The sequence below is a fragment of the Schistocerca piceifrons genome, chromosome 1, assembly GCF_021461385.2.
Source record: "Schistocerca piceifrons isolate TAMUIC-IGC-003096 chromosome 1, iqSchPice1.1, whole genome shotgun sequence".
NCBI lineage: Eukaryota > Metazoa > Arthropoda > Insecta > Orthoptera > Acrididae > Schistocerca > Schistocerca piceifrons.
Genome location: NC_060138.1, coordinates 499,741,075 through 499,758,255, shown reverse-complemented (window position 1 = coordinate 499,758,255; position 17,181 = coordinate 499,741,075).

Below are 17,181 nucleotides of genomic sequence, written 5' to 3'. Positions count from 1 at the left end.
TAAGAGTGCTTTCTATTTGATTAATAGCTTTCAGCTGACCAGTCCTTGTGTCTTCTTCGAATTTTCGTCTGTTTTGTTAATTTTTTGTTATTATAACGTGTCCTTTAACTAAAAAATATGTGTATTATTCTCTAAATGCAGTAAATCGACTTCTGCGCAGTCTTGAAAAATAGTGATTTAAATTGCGCTGCCTTCTGGTTCCAGCGACTGCGTTCTGCGTATTCTGTTATCGTTTTTTGAATTTTCTTTCGTAATTTTAAAAAGTCTATCGATTGGATTTTGATTAAAATTTTTGTAACTGTGTTAAAACAAGTATCGATAAAATCTTGTACGATATTCCTCCCAAATAAATTAATCCCTGGCAGTTTCCGGTCTATTTCCACCCCCTCCCCCTATCATCAACGAAACACACGTGGAACCCGTGCGGGAGGTGGACAGTTATACGGAAAGACAAAAATACAGCACACTGTCATGCCTAATATGATGTAGGAAAATCATTGGCATTCAAAATAGCTTCTATTCGTCTCAGAATAGATAAATACAGGTCCTGTAGGGTTTTCAAGGGAATCTAATACCATTCTTTCTGCGAAGCAGTGGCAAGTTGAGGGAACGACGATGGAGGTGAACATGCGAGCTGTGTGAAAACAGGTGTCCTGTCGTTTTGCAAAGGAACATCGCTGTTGGGAAACAGTCATTGTACAGTGGGATGGACTCGATTAGCCAAACTAAACACCTTGGTAGTATTACGATCTTGCAGAGTAGACACGAAACCCATGGAATACCACGATACGGCTGCCCAAATCCTCGCTGAACCACGGGCATGTTTAACACTTGGGTCACAAACTCGTATTGAAGTTGGAAGCAGTGTGAAGCGTGACCAACTGACCAAATGACTTTCTTCCATCACACCGCAGTCCGAGTTGTATGGCTTCGGCACTACGTCTTCCTGTTATGGGCACTTGCTTCACTGATGAGTGTCTCTGGAATTCCAGATCGCCCTGCAATTCCCAGCTTATGGAGCTCTCTACGTGTTGTGTTGGTGCTGACAGCGTTCGCCAGTGCGACTTTCCGTTCTGCAATGACTTCTGCAGCTGTCATCCTCATATTTCGTCACAATCCTCTTCACTGATGTCCGTCATGATCAAGCCTGAAACACTTTCGCCGTCGTTATGTCTTACCGGATGATGTTTTTCCGTGTATGCGCTATTAAATTATAATGTGAACAGTTTGACAGAGCACTGAAAGACCTGAGTCGAAACAAGCTGCCCGGAGTAGACAACATTCCATTGGAACTACTGACGGCCTTGCGAGAGCCAGTCCTGACAAAACTCTACCATCTGGTGAGCAAGATGTATGAAACAGGCGAAATACCCTCCTCTGCAGCTGATCAGCTTGTAGCTCCCACTATAGGCACGAGATGTCACACCAAATACCAGTTAAGTATGAAACAGATAACAATACGTATATTACACAAAGTCATAATTACTACAATTATACATTGTATACACAGTACATGCGAGCACGAATGGAAGACTCTCGCATGACCACCACAATCTTCCACATCATCAGTGGAATTTGACAATATGAAATACGTTGGCTGGTGCACACTCAAAGTGACCTCATTGAATACATAAACCTCATGCACAACCGAAAGGAATCTCAAACTTAAAAAAGGCTTTTACGCAAGCCAAAATAAATACTGTTCATCACGTCTTTCATGCGACGCCCAGTGCAGAGGAAAGCGTCGCTTTGTTTCCAATTACACTACTGGCCATTAAAATTCGTGCACCACGAAGATGACGTGCTACAAACGCGAAATTTAACCGACAGGAAGAAGATGCTGTGATATGCAAATGATTAGCTTTTCAGAGCATTCACACAAGGTTGGCGCCGGTGGCGACACCTACAACGTGCTGACATGAGGAAAGTTTCCAACTGATTTCTCATACACAAACAGCAGTTGACCGGCGTTGCCTGGTGAAACTTTGTTGTGATGCCTCGTGTAAGGAAGAGCAATGCGTACCATCACGTTTCCGGCTTTGATAAAGATCGGATTGTAGTCTATCGCGAATGCGGTTTATCGTATCGCGACATTGCTGCTCACGTTGGTCGAGATCCAATGACTGTTAGCAGAATATGGATTCGGTGGGTTCAGGAGGGTATACGACGTGCTGGATCCCAACGGCCTCGTATCACTAGCAGTCGAGATGACAGGCATCTTATCCGCATGGCTGTAACGGATCGTGCAGCCACGTCTCGATCCCTGAGTCAACAGATGGGGACGTTTGCAAGACAACAACCATCTGCACGAACACTTCGACGACGTTTGCAGCAGCATGGACTATCAGCTCAGAGACCATGGCTGCGGTTACCCTTGACGCTGCATCACAGACAGGAGCGTCTGCGATGGTATACTCAATGACGAACCTGGGTGCACGAATGGCAAAACGTCATTTTTTCGGATGAATCCAGGTTCTGTTTACAGCATCATGAAGGTCGCATCCGTGTTTGGCGACATCGCGGTGAACGCAAATTGGAAGCGTGTATTCGTCATCGCCATACTGGCGTATCACCCGGCGTGAATGCATGGGGTGCCATTTGTTACACGTCTCGGTCACTTCTTGTTCACATTCACGGCACTTTGAACAGTGGACGTTACATTTTAGATGTGTTACGACCCGTGGCTCTACCCTTCATTCGATCCCTGAGAAACCTTAATTTCAGCTGTATAATGCACGACCGCATGTTGCAGGTCCTGTGCGGGCTTTTCTGGATACAGGAAATGTTCGACTGCTGCCCTGGCCAGCACATTCTCCAGATCTCTCACCAATTGAAAACGTCTGGTCAACAGTGACCGAGCAACTGGCTCGTCACAATACGCCAGTCACTACTCTTGATGAACTGTGGTATCGTGTTGAAGCTACATGGGCAGCTGTACCTGTACACGCCATTCAAGCTCTGTTTGACTCATTGCCCAGGCGTATCAAGGCCGTTATTACGGGCAGAGGTGGTTGTTCTGGGTATTGATTTCTCAGGATCCATGTACTCAAATTGCGTGAAAATGTAATCACATGTCAGTTCTAGCACAATATATTTGTCCAATGAATACCCGTTTATCATCAGCAATTTTTCTTGGTGTAGCAATTTTAATGGCCAGTAGTGTATAAACAAAATGCTTCTTAAATCGCAATTTTATGTGCCCATGCGATATAACGGCCAAAAATTAGTCTAGTGCGACATTCGTTTTATTAGTATATATTAACATGAACAGTGAAAAACGAAGAGTAACGAGTGCTCCTGCACTGATACGCTTACCGTCCCGGTCCTCGCCGTCGGCTGCCGCCGTGCAGCAGCGCTGCTCAGCCGCTGCTGGAGTACTGGTCATTCTTCGTCTTTCATTGTCTTTGGAAATACATACCAAAAAAACGAATATCGCAGTTGACTAATATGGGACCGCCCTATCAAATGGTTCAAATGGCTCTGAGTACTATGGCACTTAACTTCTGAGGTCATCAGTCCCCTAGAACTTAGAACTACTTAAACCTAATTAACCTGAGGACATCACACACATCCATGGCCGAGGCAGGTTTCGAACCTGCGACCGTAGGGGAGGCGCGGTTCCAGACCGAGAACCGCTACGGTAAACAAACCGACACTCAAAACAACAGCTGATAGGAGGCATCAGACAGACAAACTTATCTTTTTTTTTCCCGTCCGTCTTCCGACGGGTTTGATGCGGCCCGCCATAAATTTCTCTCCTGTGCCAACCTCTTCATCTCCGAGTAGCACTTGCAACCTACGTCCTCAATTATTTGTTGGATGTCTTCCTCTACAGTGTTTACCCTCTACAGCTCCTTCTAATACCATGAAGATGGACATCGAAAGCTCGAGGATTTATTGGAACTGACGCGGCTAGAAACCCGAGAACGTTTTATTCACGTACGCCGTCGCGAAAGACTCCGAGGACACCATTAAAGTTGTTCCATAATGTCACTTCTCCGTATCAGTGTGTTCCACATATTCCTTTCCTCTTCGATGCAGCGCAGAATCTATTCATTCCTTACCTTATCAGGCCACTTTATTTTCAACATTCGTCTGTAGCACCACATCTCAAACGCCTCGATTGTCTTCTGTTCCGGTTTTCAGGTAGTCGGATTACCAAACACACGTCACGTTTGCCTGATCACCGATCGCAGGTCATGTTGGAACCAGTCGCAATGAAGCTATAACTGATTCCCCAACCCGTGATACATGATAGACAAGGAACACACACGTCAAACAAGCTCACTGTAAACTCACTCTGCTAACAGCTTGTCGGTGCCCGCCGCAGAAAACAAACTCTAACTTGGTGCTAATAGAACGTGGCCGAGGCTCTCCAGCACTTCGACATTTCAAAATACGTTACAAAGCAATGTCACAGAGAATAAAAACAATTCAAACAAACACTTCCAGATATGCACTGCATAATATCTAACACTTTGTCCATTTCGTTGCACATAACCCAAATCACTAAGTGAATACTGCGACCATAATTACGAAAATCTAATGCAGGATTTCAATCGGATTGCGCAACTCAGATTTCAGTTTTCAATGTACAGTTGATAGTACTAAGCATTGGAAATAGACTTTCGAGGACTAAACCTCCAAACGTTTCGTGCTAATGGCAACCGTAAATATCCCATTATGAATGGCATGTCACGGTGGAAACCTATCGCCAAATAATCGAAACGATTTCGCAAGACATGATGCCACGTCCTACCGCAACATACGCGCTCACTGGAGCAAAACATGAGACCGACACAAAATTAAAAACTATTCCTACACGTGATTCGCACACCAAACAAAAACAACACCTATTCCTAAGCACTAACCACGCGTCATTTGCTAAACCACTACCAGCGGAGCAAACGCATTTCATAACGCGTGATTCATGGAAGATTCAAAAGCTCAAATGTGTGTGAATTCCCAAGGTACCAAACTGCTTAGGTCATCAATGCCTAGACTTACACCCTACTTAAACTAGCTTATGCTAAGAACAACACACACACCCATGCCCGAGGGAGGACTCGAACCTCCGGCGGGAGGGGCTGCGCAGCCCGTGACATGATGCCTCATGGAAGATTAGGAACACAAAAACACACTACTTTCATCCCAGGTCACGGAGACGTCAACTTGCCGTTCCCTACAAGAAACAGTTCTTACTACAGATAGCAGAAGATACGAATTCAATCCGATCCTTCCAACATTCGACGAATGGGTAACCATGATCAACCACCGGAGAAAAATACTTGAAGCACTTCAGTTACATAAAAAAAACAGTATGTAACTCACTGTACTGTTCAAGACGGCAAGGAGGAGAGCCAGTCACCACAGTCTCTAAATACATGACTTCACACTTCGGTGACAGAACGATGAAAAGCAATCACCAGAACCGCGAGAGGCGGCCCACACTGCCGGCTAGATCCACCGTACTCCCTGCCAAACGAGAGAAGACCCAGTCTCCAGCTGCTGCAGGCCTCGTGTCGCCTCAGCCGCCAGTCACTTTGACGGCAGCGCCTTTCACGGCACGTGGCAAGATTTCAGAAAAACGGAGGGCAGGACCAACCGGCACAGTGTCATCTGAAACTTGTTTAACTTATTGAACATGTCACTATTATATTCACGAGCCATACCACATCGTAATAGCTGAAAGTGAGAACCCTTTTCAACTGACTTTCCTGTTGCTATTATTTTACACTGAAGAGCCAAAGAAACTTGTACGCCTTCCTAATATCGTGTGGTACCCCGCGAACACCGCAACACGAAGTGGCATGGACTCAACTAAACTCTGAAGTAGTGCTGGAGGGAATTGAGACCATGAATCTTGCAAGGCTGTCCATAAATTCGTAAGAGTACGAGGAGTGGAGGTCTCCTCTGAACAGCAAGTTGCAAGGCATCCCAGATATGCTCAATAACGTTCATGTCTGAGGAGTTTGGTGGCCGGCGTGTTTAAACTCAGAACAGTGTCCCTGTAGGCAGTCGGTAGCAATTCTGGGCTGTGGGGTGTCGCATTGTCATGCTGGAATTGTTCAAGTCCGCCGGAATGCACAATGGACATGAATGGATGCAGGTGATCAGACAGGATACTTACGTGTCACCTGTCAAAGTCGTATCTAGACGTATCAGGAGTTCCTTATCAGATGATATTCAGATGTGTGTGAAATCTTATGGGACTTAACTGCTAAGGTCATCAGTCACTAAGCTTACACACTACTTAACCCAAATTATGCTAAGCACACACACCCATGTCCGAGAGAGGACTCGAGCCTGCCGCGGTGGTCTCGCGGTTCTAGGCGCGCAGTCCGGAACCGTGCGACTGCTACGGACGCAGGTTCGAATCCTGCCTCGGGCATGGATGTGTGTGATGTCCTTAGGTTAGTTAGGTTTAAGTAGTTCTAAGTTCTAGGGGACTGATGATCACAGCAGTTGAGTCCCATAGTGCTCGGAGCCATTTGAACCGTTTGAATTTTTGAGGACTCGAACCTCCGCCGCTACCAGCCGTACAGTCCTTGACTGCAGCGCCTCAGACCGCTCGGCTAATCCCGCGCGGCAGTCCCTTATCACTCCAACATCACACGACCCACACCATTGTGAGCCTACACGAGCTTGAAGAGTCCCCTGCTGACATGCAGGGGCGGCCGGGGTGGCCGAGCGGTGCTAGGCGCTACAGTCTGGAACCGCGCGACCGCTATGGTCGCAAGTTCGAATCCTGCCTCGGGCATGGGTGTGTGTGATGTCCTTAGGTTAGTTAGGTTAAAGTAGTTCTAGGGGACTGATGACCTCAGAAGTTAAGTCCCATAGTGCTTAGAGCAATTTGAACCATTTGAATTTTACATGCAGACTCCACGGATTCATGAGATTGTCCCATACCTTTACACGTCCATCTGCTCGGTACAATTTGAAACGAGACTCCTCTGATCAGGCAACATGTTTCCAAGCGTAAAGCTTTGTATCGCACAGTCGTCAAGGGTACACGAGTAAACCTTCGGCTCCGAAATCCAAATCGATGACGTTTCGTTGAATGGTTCGTGCGCTGACGCTTGTTGATGGTCCAGCCTTGAAATTTGCAGCAATTTGCGGAAGGGTTGTACTTCTGTCACACTGAATGTTTCTCTTCAATCGTCGTTGGTCCCGCTCTTGCAGGATTTTTTTTCCAGCTGCAGCGATGTCGGAGAATTGATGTTTTACCGGGTTCCTGATATTCACGGTTCACTCATGAAATGGTCGTACGGGAAAAATCCGCATTTCATCGCCACCTCGGAGATACTGTGTCCCATCGCTCGTGCACCGACTATAACACCACCTTCAAACTCCCATAAGTCTTGAAACTTCCTGGCAGATTAAAACTGTGTGCCCGACCGAGACTCGAACTCGGGACCTTTGCCTTTCGCAGGCAAGTGCTCTACCAACAGAGCTACCGAAGCACGACTCACGCCCGGTACTCACAGCTTTACTTCTGCCAGTACCTCGTCTCCTACCTTCCAAACTTTACAGAAGCTCTCCTGCGAACCTTGCAGAACTAGCACTCCTGAAAGAAAGGAATTGCGGAGACATGGCTTAGCCACAGCCTGGGGGATGTTTCCAGAATGAGAAATACAACAGCTTCAGTTACAACATTAATCGTCCACATTTGATAGGTTCTACATTAATACTAAGTTTTATTCTTCTTCTGCTTTAAAGGTTCTTATATCTCCTCCAGTGTAATATTGTCTCCTTTGTATAGTTCGTTATCTTGTTATTTGACCTGATCTATTTCGGGTAGTTCAGTTTTATCATTGTTTTCCAATCATAATCCTTGATAGTGTTTTACCCAAAATTCTTCTTTTTATTACCTATAATAGTGCAGATTATTTTTCCTGTTTGTTGTTTCAGGAGTTTATAAGCCATATCTTGTCTTCCATATACCGTTTCCAACTTTTGACATCTTCCTAGCCCAAGATTCTTGGCGTACTTCTCTCATTATTTTCTTGGCATAGTTCTGTTTTTCTTTATACTGCACTTAAGCGTTTTTTTTTTAAATTTGAAATGGAAGCTTTAAACGCGATAGACACTAGACGAATGATCGTCGGGAAAGCATGTTTTGGATAATTTGGTGATTTAGTAACGTTAACAGGCGATTATGTCAGAGTTAAAAATTTCATTTCTGTATTGTTAGCGGAAAACAGAAGTAATGGTTTACTCGTCACTGTTTCCCTCCAAGTTCGTAAAGCGAAGACTGAGGCTTACAGCGCTCTCATTAGTTTTCTATTTCTGACGAGAGGAAAGCTCGTTCCCTTCTCGATTAAAGTCACGACGTCTCTTCGCGGATCCCTGCCTGCACGTCGCATCAGCGTAAACAATACCCGGTTACCAATGGACGTCGGCTGGAGCTACTGCTTTTGCATTAAAAGTGAGAATGATTGATGGCGCTCTGAACGTGATGGGATTTATAATTGGCGACTGAGTTTTATAGTCACTCAGCGTACTGTCAAGCCAGTACCAACGCCAACAGAAAGTACAGGGAGGCCAGAATGGCGACAACGTTGCCTCATTCACAGCGATACTTAATCTTCATCGATTTAGGGCCCTCCATCTCATATCCTTGATTGAGATACACGAGATTCCCTCGGTATTTTATGCAGAATCTTTACATTTGGGCATCACTTACATCAGTGCAAGGAAACGCGACACTGGTGAGTTAATCTCGTGAAGCAGTTTAGAGGAATGTCTTTTGGAGCTGATACATTACGTGCACAGATGTATTGCTGGTTTTCTCGCATCTCTAATGCCGAGTAAACTTTCACTGGAATGGCGAAGAGAAGCCTGAATTATCCAGTCTGAGGCGCAGCTCATGAGGCAACCAGTGGAATCAATTATCATCATACGGGTTTTAGAGTTATTAAATGTTTTCCCACCATCATGGTAGACCTTGAGACCCTATCGCCAAAGGGACCAAAGTCAGGAACACTAGAATATAAGAAAGCACCGAGCTGTTTAGTTTCGGATGGAGTAGACAAAGGATTGGAGGAAAGATTGGCAGTACAAAGACAGCCACTACACAGCACAGCAGGAGAACGTATAATGGAAAACATTAGTTGAGTTGCGCTTGTGTGGAAGCTGTGGAAGTACAGCGGACTTCAGAAAGATTCATTAGATTTTATAGGACTTTGTCTTCTACATAAATGGTGATACAAACGCAGAGATTTTGAACCTACGCTTTGGACTACAAACTTTTATTTGCAGAATTATCCTAATTTACAAGAATTTATCTTTTATGTTCATGAGTACACGATCTCGGGGTACTTTTTCCATTTACCTTCGGGATCAGAATCTTCCTGTACCTTTTACAGATGATCAGTGTGTCCTCCACCCGACGGGTGACAAACGTCCAGATAACAGTCACTCTCTTCCCAATTTTTGTGAGCATGTCTGGAGTTGCTGCATTTATTGCTGTTGCTGAGTGTTGGGTTCACGCAGAGCTCTTGACACGGGACGCACGTAGACGGAGCCTTCCACGACCTGCTTCCCATCACTATAATTGCTGTCCTGGATCCTTGTATCAGATACAGGTTGCTTATCTAGCAGCTTACACGGGCAGCAGAAATTTGATTTTCAATATTTAGTATAATTATTGACCGAATTTAAAAATTTTAAATTCTGTCGTAATCCACTCACTAACAGGTACAATCTTAAGTTAAAATTTCAACAGAATAATGCAAGTACTACGGTTACAAACTGCGTGTTTCTCGTGAGGCAGCGTAACTGGCGGCACGCAAATACCCGGTACACAAAACTTCCTGGCAGATTAAAACTGCATGCCGGACCGAGGTTCGAAATCGGGACGTTTGCCTTTTGAGGGCAAGTGCTCTGCCAACTGAGCTACCCAAGCACGACACACGACCCTTCCTCACAGCTTTATTCCGCCAGTACCTCATCTCCCACGTACCAGCGTTCACAGAAGTTCTCCTCCGAAACTTAAAGGACCAGCATTCCTGGAAGAAAGGATATTGCTGAGACATGTCGTAGCCACATCCTGAGGGGTGTTTCTGAAACCCTGAATATATTTTAGAATTATATTAATACCTTCAGTTGCTCACGGGCGTTGACATATATCAACAGGGGCAGGTGAAAATGTGTACGCCGACCGGGACTCGAACCCGGGATATCCTGCTTACATGGCAGACGCTCTATCAATCTGAGCCACCGAGGGCACAGAGGATAGTGCAGGGACTATCTTGAGCACGCCTCCCGCGAGACCCACATTCTCACCTTGTGTGCCCACACACTACATTCGTAGTGTCCCGCCCCAACAACTCATTACTCGTGGAAGACATTCTTACCAAGTCCCGTAAGAGTTCGGGGAATATGTGTGCATCCGCACAGAAGAAGAAGGTCATGGCCGGTATTGCCGGTACAATATACCGGGTGATCAAAAAGTCAGTATAAATCACGGAATAATATAGATAGAGAGGTAAAAATTGACACACATGCTTGGAATGACATGGGGTTTTATTAGAAGAAAAAAAAAAAAAACAAAGTTCACAAGATCTCCGACAGATGGTGCTGGACAGCAAAACGTCAGTGACTGCGCATGACAATCGAGTATAGAAGGAGCTGTAATGAGAGAGAGAATCAGATGCGCCAGCAGTCGTAGCATGTTGACGTTACCTGAAAAGGGGCTTTTAGTGAAGCTGTATTATCAGAATGGAGAATGTGCTAGTCCAGCGTTACGATCCTATCGCCATAGGAAGGGGATTCGAACGGGTGAAGGTCCGTTGACAAATGCAGCTGTGGCATGATTGCGAAGTTCGAAGCCACGGGTAGTTTAGACTGTAGACCCCGTAGTTGCCGACCGAGCACAAGGCGTAATGCCGCTGAGACAGTTCAGGAAGAAATGGAGACTGTAGCGGGTTCGTCCATGCACGGGGAAGTCAGCGCTCGTGCAGTCGCACGTCGCACCGGAATTGCATACAGTACTGTTTGGCTGGCACTGAGGCGTACCCTCCGATGCTATCCGTACAAAATCCATCGGCATCATGAACTGTTACCTGGCGATTTAGTGAAGTGGAGGGCATTTGCGGTGTGGGTGTTTCAAAAGATGGCAGAAGATGACGATTGGTTGAGTAACGTGTTGTGGACCGACGAAGCTCATTTCACTCTCCGAGTGTCTGTCAACGCCCATAACTGCAGAATTTGGGCTACTGAAAATCCTAGAACTGTCGTATAAACTCCATTGCACGACGAGAAAGTCACGGTATGGGTTGGATTTACCACATCTACTGTTATCGGGCCTTTTTTCTTCGAGGAAATGCGTGATTCTGGTTTTGTAACTGCTACCGTGACGGGTGAGAGGTACGCCGATATGTTACAGAATCACATCATCTCCAGCCTGGCTGATAAACACCTGCTGGAACGTACAATGTTTATGCAGGATGGCGCTCCACCCCATATTGCTAGACGCGTGAAAGATCTCTTGCGCGCGTCGTTTGGTGATGATCGTGTGCTCAGCCGCCACTTTCGTCATGCCTGGCCTCCCAGGTCCCCAGACCTCAGTCCGTGCTATTGTTGGCTTTGGGGTTACCTGAAGTCGCAAGTGTATCGTGATCGACCGACACCTCTAGGGATGCTGAAAGAACGACGCCAATGCCACACGATAACTCCGGACATGCTTTACAGTGCTGTTCACAACATTATTCCTCTACTACAGCTATTGTTGAGGAATGATGGTGGACATATTGAGCATTTCCTGTAAAGAACATCATCTTTGCTTTGTCTTACTTTGTTATGCTAATTATTGCTGTTCTGATCAGATGAAGCGCCATCTGTCGGACATTGTTTGAACTTTTGCATTTTTTTGGTTCTAATAAAACCCCATGTCATTCCAAGCATGTGTGTCAATTTGTACCTCTCTACCTACATTATTCCGTGATTTATTCAGTTTTCAAATTTATACTGACTTTTTGAAGACCCGGTACTTATATGGATATGGTGTCAGTTCTTTCGGACATACAAGTAAAAAAAAAAAAAAAGTTTATCGCTTACTACATTTTTGCTACTTGTATAGTAAAACTCCAGCTGCATGCATGACGTTTTAATTTATTAATTCTTTTCTACTAACTCTATTCGCAACAAACTTCTTAGACAGTATCGGCGTTGCAAGAGGCGCCTGTTGGCGGGGGTGCGGGGTGGGGGAAGGGGGACGTAGAGATGGTTCTGTGGTCAGAGGGCTCTCCCAGTTCGCCCCTTGCCAGTGTTCCTCGGAAGGATAGTGGTGACCAGTTGTCACCGGTAGGCGCAGTGAAAGAAGTTGCAATTATTGCCTTGACTCGCTGTTGACATCGGCTGTCCGCTCAAGGTAGCTGACCTGGTTCCTGGCCTCTTGTTGCTATGGCGATTCGCCACCCACAGTTGCTTCGGCCCTCACGGTACCGCGATGGCGCGGCAGTGAGTGAAAGCTTCGCGTGTGTTGGACTTAACAAAAGCCGATTTGGGAGGTCACTTACCACCCACCGTCGCTCGTCTTCGTCTGTTGAACTGTGATGACGGTTGCCGTGTAGCGTGCACTGCGACGACACTGGCCTGTCGTTCAGGTGGGCTCCGGACCGTCCGACGAAGTACTGAGAACGCTGGCGCCCAGACCCGGGACGATAGGGAAAACGCGAGGGTCCACCCATCTGCGATAGCGGCAGCCTGCGGTGCTGAATTCTGCGACTGGTAATAATGGAGTAGCGGCTGGCGTTGTCCAGTAGCGTACAAGAAATCTTCAACAGACTCGTACCGGGCGTCACTTTACTGTAATCAGAGAATGAATGCGAACTTAATGTACGCCATCGATCTGCCTTAGAGCTAAAATGCTGGGGTATTTATGGTGTGACGTGAGCCTGGCCAGACGCTGTGCCGCGCTATATTTCTGCTGAGATCTGCTGTAAAACTCCCCAGAAGCACCGATATAGTGTACTGAAATGTTATTCTTTGCGCCCACTTCGTGTCGACACCCCCATAATGCAAGCGAAATAGCTTCTCTCGGGGACTTTGAAAATTTTAACCGTTTGCCACCTTGTACAGGCTTGACACGAACAGCGTATATCTCTGAATATAACCGCAAAATTATATCATTGTACGGCATACACTAATCAGGCAGAATAATATGACCACCCTACCTAATAGCGGGTATGTTCACCTTTGGCACGGATAACAGCAGCGATGCATGGTGGCTTGGAAACAGTGCGGCCTTGGTAGGTCGCTGGAAGCAGATGGCACCACATCTGCACACACAAGTCATCTGATTCCCGTAAATTCTTTGGAAGGAGGTGATGACCTCTGAGGCCACGTTTGATCCCATCCCAGATGTGTTGGGTCGGATTCAGTTCTGGCGAGATGGGACGCTACCATATTAACTGAAACTCACCACTGTCTTCCTTGAACTGTTCCATCACTCTTGGCCCCGGAACCGCGCTGCTGCTACTGTCGCAGGTTCGAATCCTGCCTCGGGCATGGCTGTGTGTGAAGTACTTAGTTGGGTTTAAGTAGTTCTAAGTCTAGGGGACTGATGACCTCAGATGTTAAGTCCCCATAGTGCTTAGAGCCATTTGAACCATTTTGAACTCTTGGACTTGTAACATGGCGCGTAATCTTGCTGCAAGATGCCACTGCCGTCATGAAACATGATCATCATGAAGGAATGTACGTGGTCCGCAACAGGTGTGCGATATGCCTGATTGTCATGGTACCTTGCACGAGCTCCATTGAACCCATGGATGCCCATGTCAACGTTCCTCAGGGCATAATGGAGCCGCCGCCAGCTTGTCTACGTGCTGCAGTACAGGTGCCAAGGAGCTGTTCCCTGGAAGACGACGGATTCGCGCCCTCGCATCGGCATGCTGTAGAAAGTATCGGGATTCATCAGACAACGCAATGCTTTGCAACTGCGCCGTTGTCCAGTGCCGATGGTCACGTGTCCATTTCAGTAGTACTTCCCGATGTTGTAGTGTTACCATTGGCACATGCATGAGTCGTCGGCTGGGAAAGGCCATAGTTAGGAGTGTTTGGTGCACTGTGCGTTCAGACACACTCCTACTCTGCCCAGCATTAAAGTCAAATGTTAGTTCCGCCACAGTTTGCCGCCTGTCCTGTTTTACCAGTCTGCCTATCCTACGACGTCCGACATCTGTAATGACGGGTGGCTGCCCAATCCAACGACGTCTCGACGTTGTTTCACCTTGCTTTCGCCACCTGTTGGACACACTCACCACAGCATTCTCGAGCACTCCACCAGTCACGCAGTTTCCGAAATTCTCGTGCCGAGCCTCCGGGCCGTCACAATCTCTTCAAGGTCAAACTCAAATAGATCGTGCGCCTTCCCCATTCCACTCGCGGACAGCACCCTGACTGATACAACACGCACCGTGCCACTGCATGACTAGCAGACATTCTTCGCCAGGTGACGCTGCTATCGCCTGGACAGGTCTATAGCCACAGTACTTCGGTTGTCATAATATCCTGATTGAGCAGTGTATAGTTCGGGAGGTGTGACGTTATAAACATTGAGATGCGAAAAAAATTGCTCTTTAATTAAAAATAAGCCCAAACTACCCACACTATGTTCATGCAGTGTTTCATAGTGAGCGCACTTGTCAACCTCCAAGAAACTTTAAGCATAATTTAAAACCTTTCCTAAACTTTTTCTTGCTTACATGCTTACAGTGGAAAATTTTATACATTAACTCATTTGTAATCAGACATTTGAAGCTGCTTTATGCATTGGAGTTCGATTGTTTCAAGAGTCGAGTGTGTACTGGTTATTAGGAAACGCTCTTATCTACACCTTGTCACCAGAGGGTGCACAGTACTGTTGAAAAATGAAATTTTCGGCGTGTTGTTGCAAACGTGGAAAAAGCGACATCTCCAACGCATCCTGAACGTGAGTGCTGTAATCGTATTTTTGCAAGAAATAGCGCTCGACCAATTTAGTATTGGAGGGCAGCGTGGAGGGTAAAAATCGTAGAGGGAGACCAAGAGATGACTACACTAAGCAGATTCAGAAGGATGTAGGCTGCAGTAGGTACTGGGAGATGAAGAAGCTTGCACAGGATACAGTAGCATGGAGAGCTGCATCAAACCAGTCTCAGGACTGAAGATCACAACAACAACAACAGTTTTCTTAACAGTAAATGACGCGAAATACGTAAAACTTTGGAGAGTTTGTCTTGTACTCCACATGGTATTGAGTGCTGTGTTCCTCACTGTCTTAACTTGTTACGATTCACGTTTCAACTTAAATGTAATGTAGCGTCATCACTGAACACTAAACGTGAAATTAAATGTCAGCTTTAGTTTCCACGCCCAGAATGAGTTCACAAAATTCTACACTTCACTGTTTATCGCTTTCATTAAAAATATGTAACTACCGAATACTGTATGTTTTGAAACACACAAGTCGCAGAAAAACACGCCAGAGAGATAAGTGAGAAAAACGTTCTATCTCCTGACGCGATGAGTAGACTTCTGCAGTGTGCGTGCAAAGCTCTGTCGAAAGTGATCTGCGTCCTGACTGTGCAGACATGAGTAGTGGGGATTTCCCCTTACACAAACAACCAGTATCTTCAAAAGGCTGGCTTTGTTGTCTTTAGATAAAGCAGGTCTTCTGGTGGGTTTGATGCGGCCCGCCACGAATTCCTCCTCTTTGCAAACCTTTTCGTCTCTCAGTACAACTCACAACCTACAGCCTCAATTATTTGCTGGATGTATCTCAATCTCTGTTTTCCTCTACAGTTTTTACCCTCTGCAGCTCCTGCTAGTACAATGGAAGTTATCCCTTGATGTCTTAACGAATGTCCTGCCATGCTCTCTCTTCTTCTTGTCAGTGTTTTCCACATATTCCTCTCCTCGCCGATACTCCGGAGAACCTTCTCATTCCTTACCGTATCAGTCCACCTAATTTTCAAAGGCTTCGATTTTCGTGTTTTCTGGATCTTCAACAGGCCATGTCTCACTACCGTATAATACCGTGCTCCAAATGTTCCTCTCAGAAATTTCTTCGCCAAATTAAGGTCTGTGTTTGGTACGCGTAGACCTCCCTTAGCCAGGAATACACTTTTGCCAGTGCTAATCTGGTTTTGATGTCCCCCTTGCTCCGTCAAATGGTTCAAAATGGTTCAAATGGCTCTGAGCACTATGGGACTCAACTTCTGAGGTCATTAGTCCCCTAGAACTTAGAACTACTTAAACCTAACTAACCTAAGGACATCACACACATCCATGCCCGAGGCAGGATTCGAACCTGCGACCGTAGTGGTCTCGCGGTTCCAGACTGTAGCGCCTAGAACCGCACAACCACTTCGGCCCCTTGCTCCGTCCGTCACGAGTTATTTTGCTCCCTAGGTAGTAGAAGTCCGTGACTTCGTCCACTTCGTGATGCCGAATTCTGATGTTAAATTTCTGGCTGCTCTCATTTCTGCTACTTCTCATTGCTTTCGTCTTTCTTCGATTTGCTCTCGCTCCATATTCTGTACACATTAGACTGATCATTCCATTCAGCAGATCCTTTCACCCTGAATTTTAACCCCACTCTAGAATCTTTATTTCGGTCATTGCTTCTGCGATGTACAGATTTAACAGTATGGACGAAAGACCACACCCCTCCCTTGCACCCTTTTTAATCAGAGCACTTCCGTCTTGGTCTTCCACTCATGTTTTTCCCTCTTGGCCCCTGTACATACTATAGATTACCCGTATTTCCCTCTAGCTTACCCCTATTTTTCTCAGAATTTCGAACATCTTGCACGATTTTACATTGTCGAAAGATTTTCCCAGATCGACGGATCCTTTGAACGCGTCTTCGCTCTTTACTTTTGCTTCCATTACCAACCGCAACGTCAGAATTGCCTTCCTGGTGTCTACCTTTCCTAAAGCTAAAGCGATCGTCATCTAACAGATCCTTAGTTACCTTTCCCCTCTTCCGTGTATTATTGATAACACTTCGGCACATGAGCTGTTAAGCTGATTGGGCGGTAACTCTGACACTTGTCGATTTTTGCAGTCTTCGGAAATGCTTGGTTGATGTTTTGCCAGAAGTTTGATGATACATCGCCACTCTCATATATTCTACACACCAAAATGCATAGGCGTTTGGTTGCCATTTCCCCACATGATTTTAGGAATTCC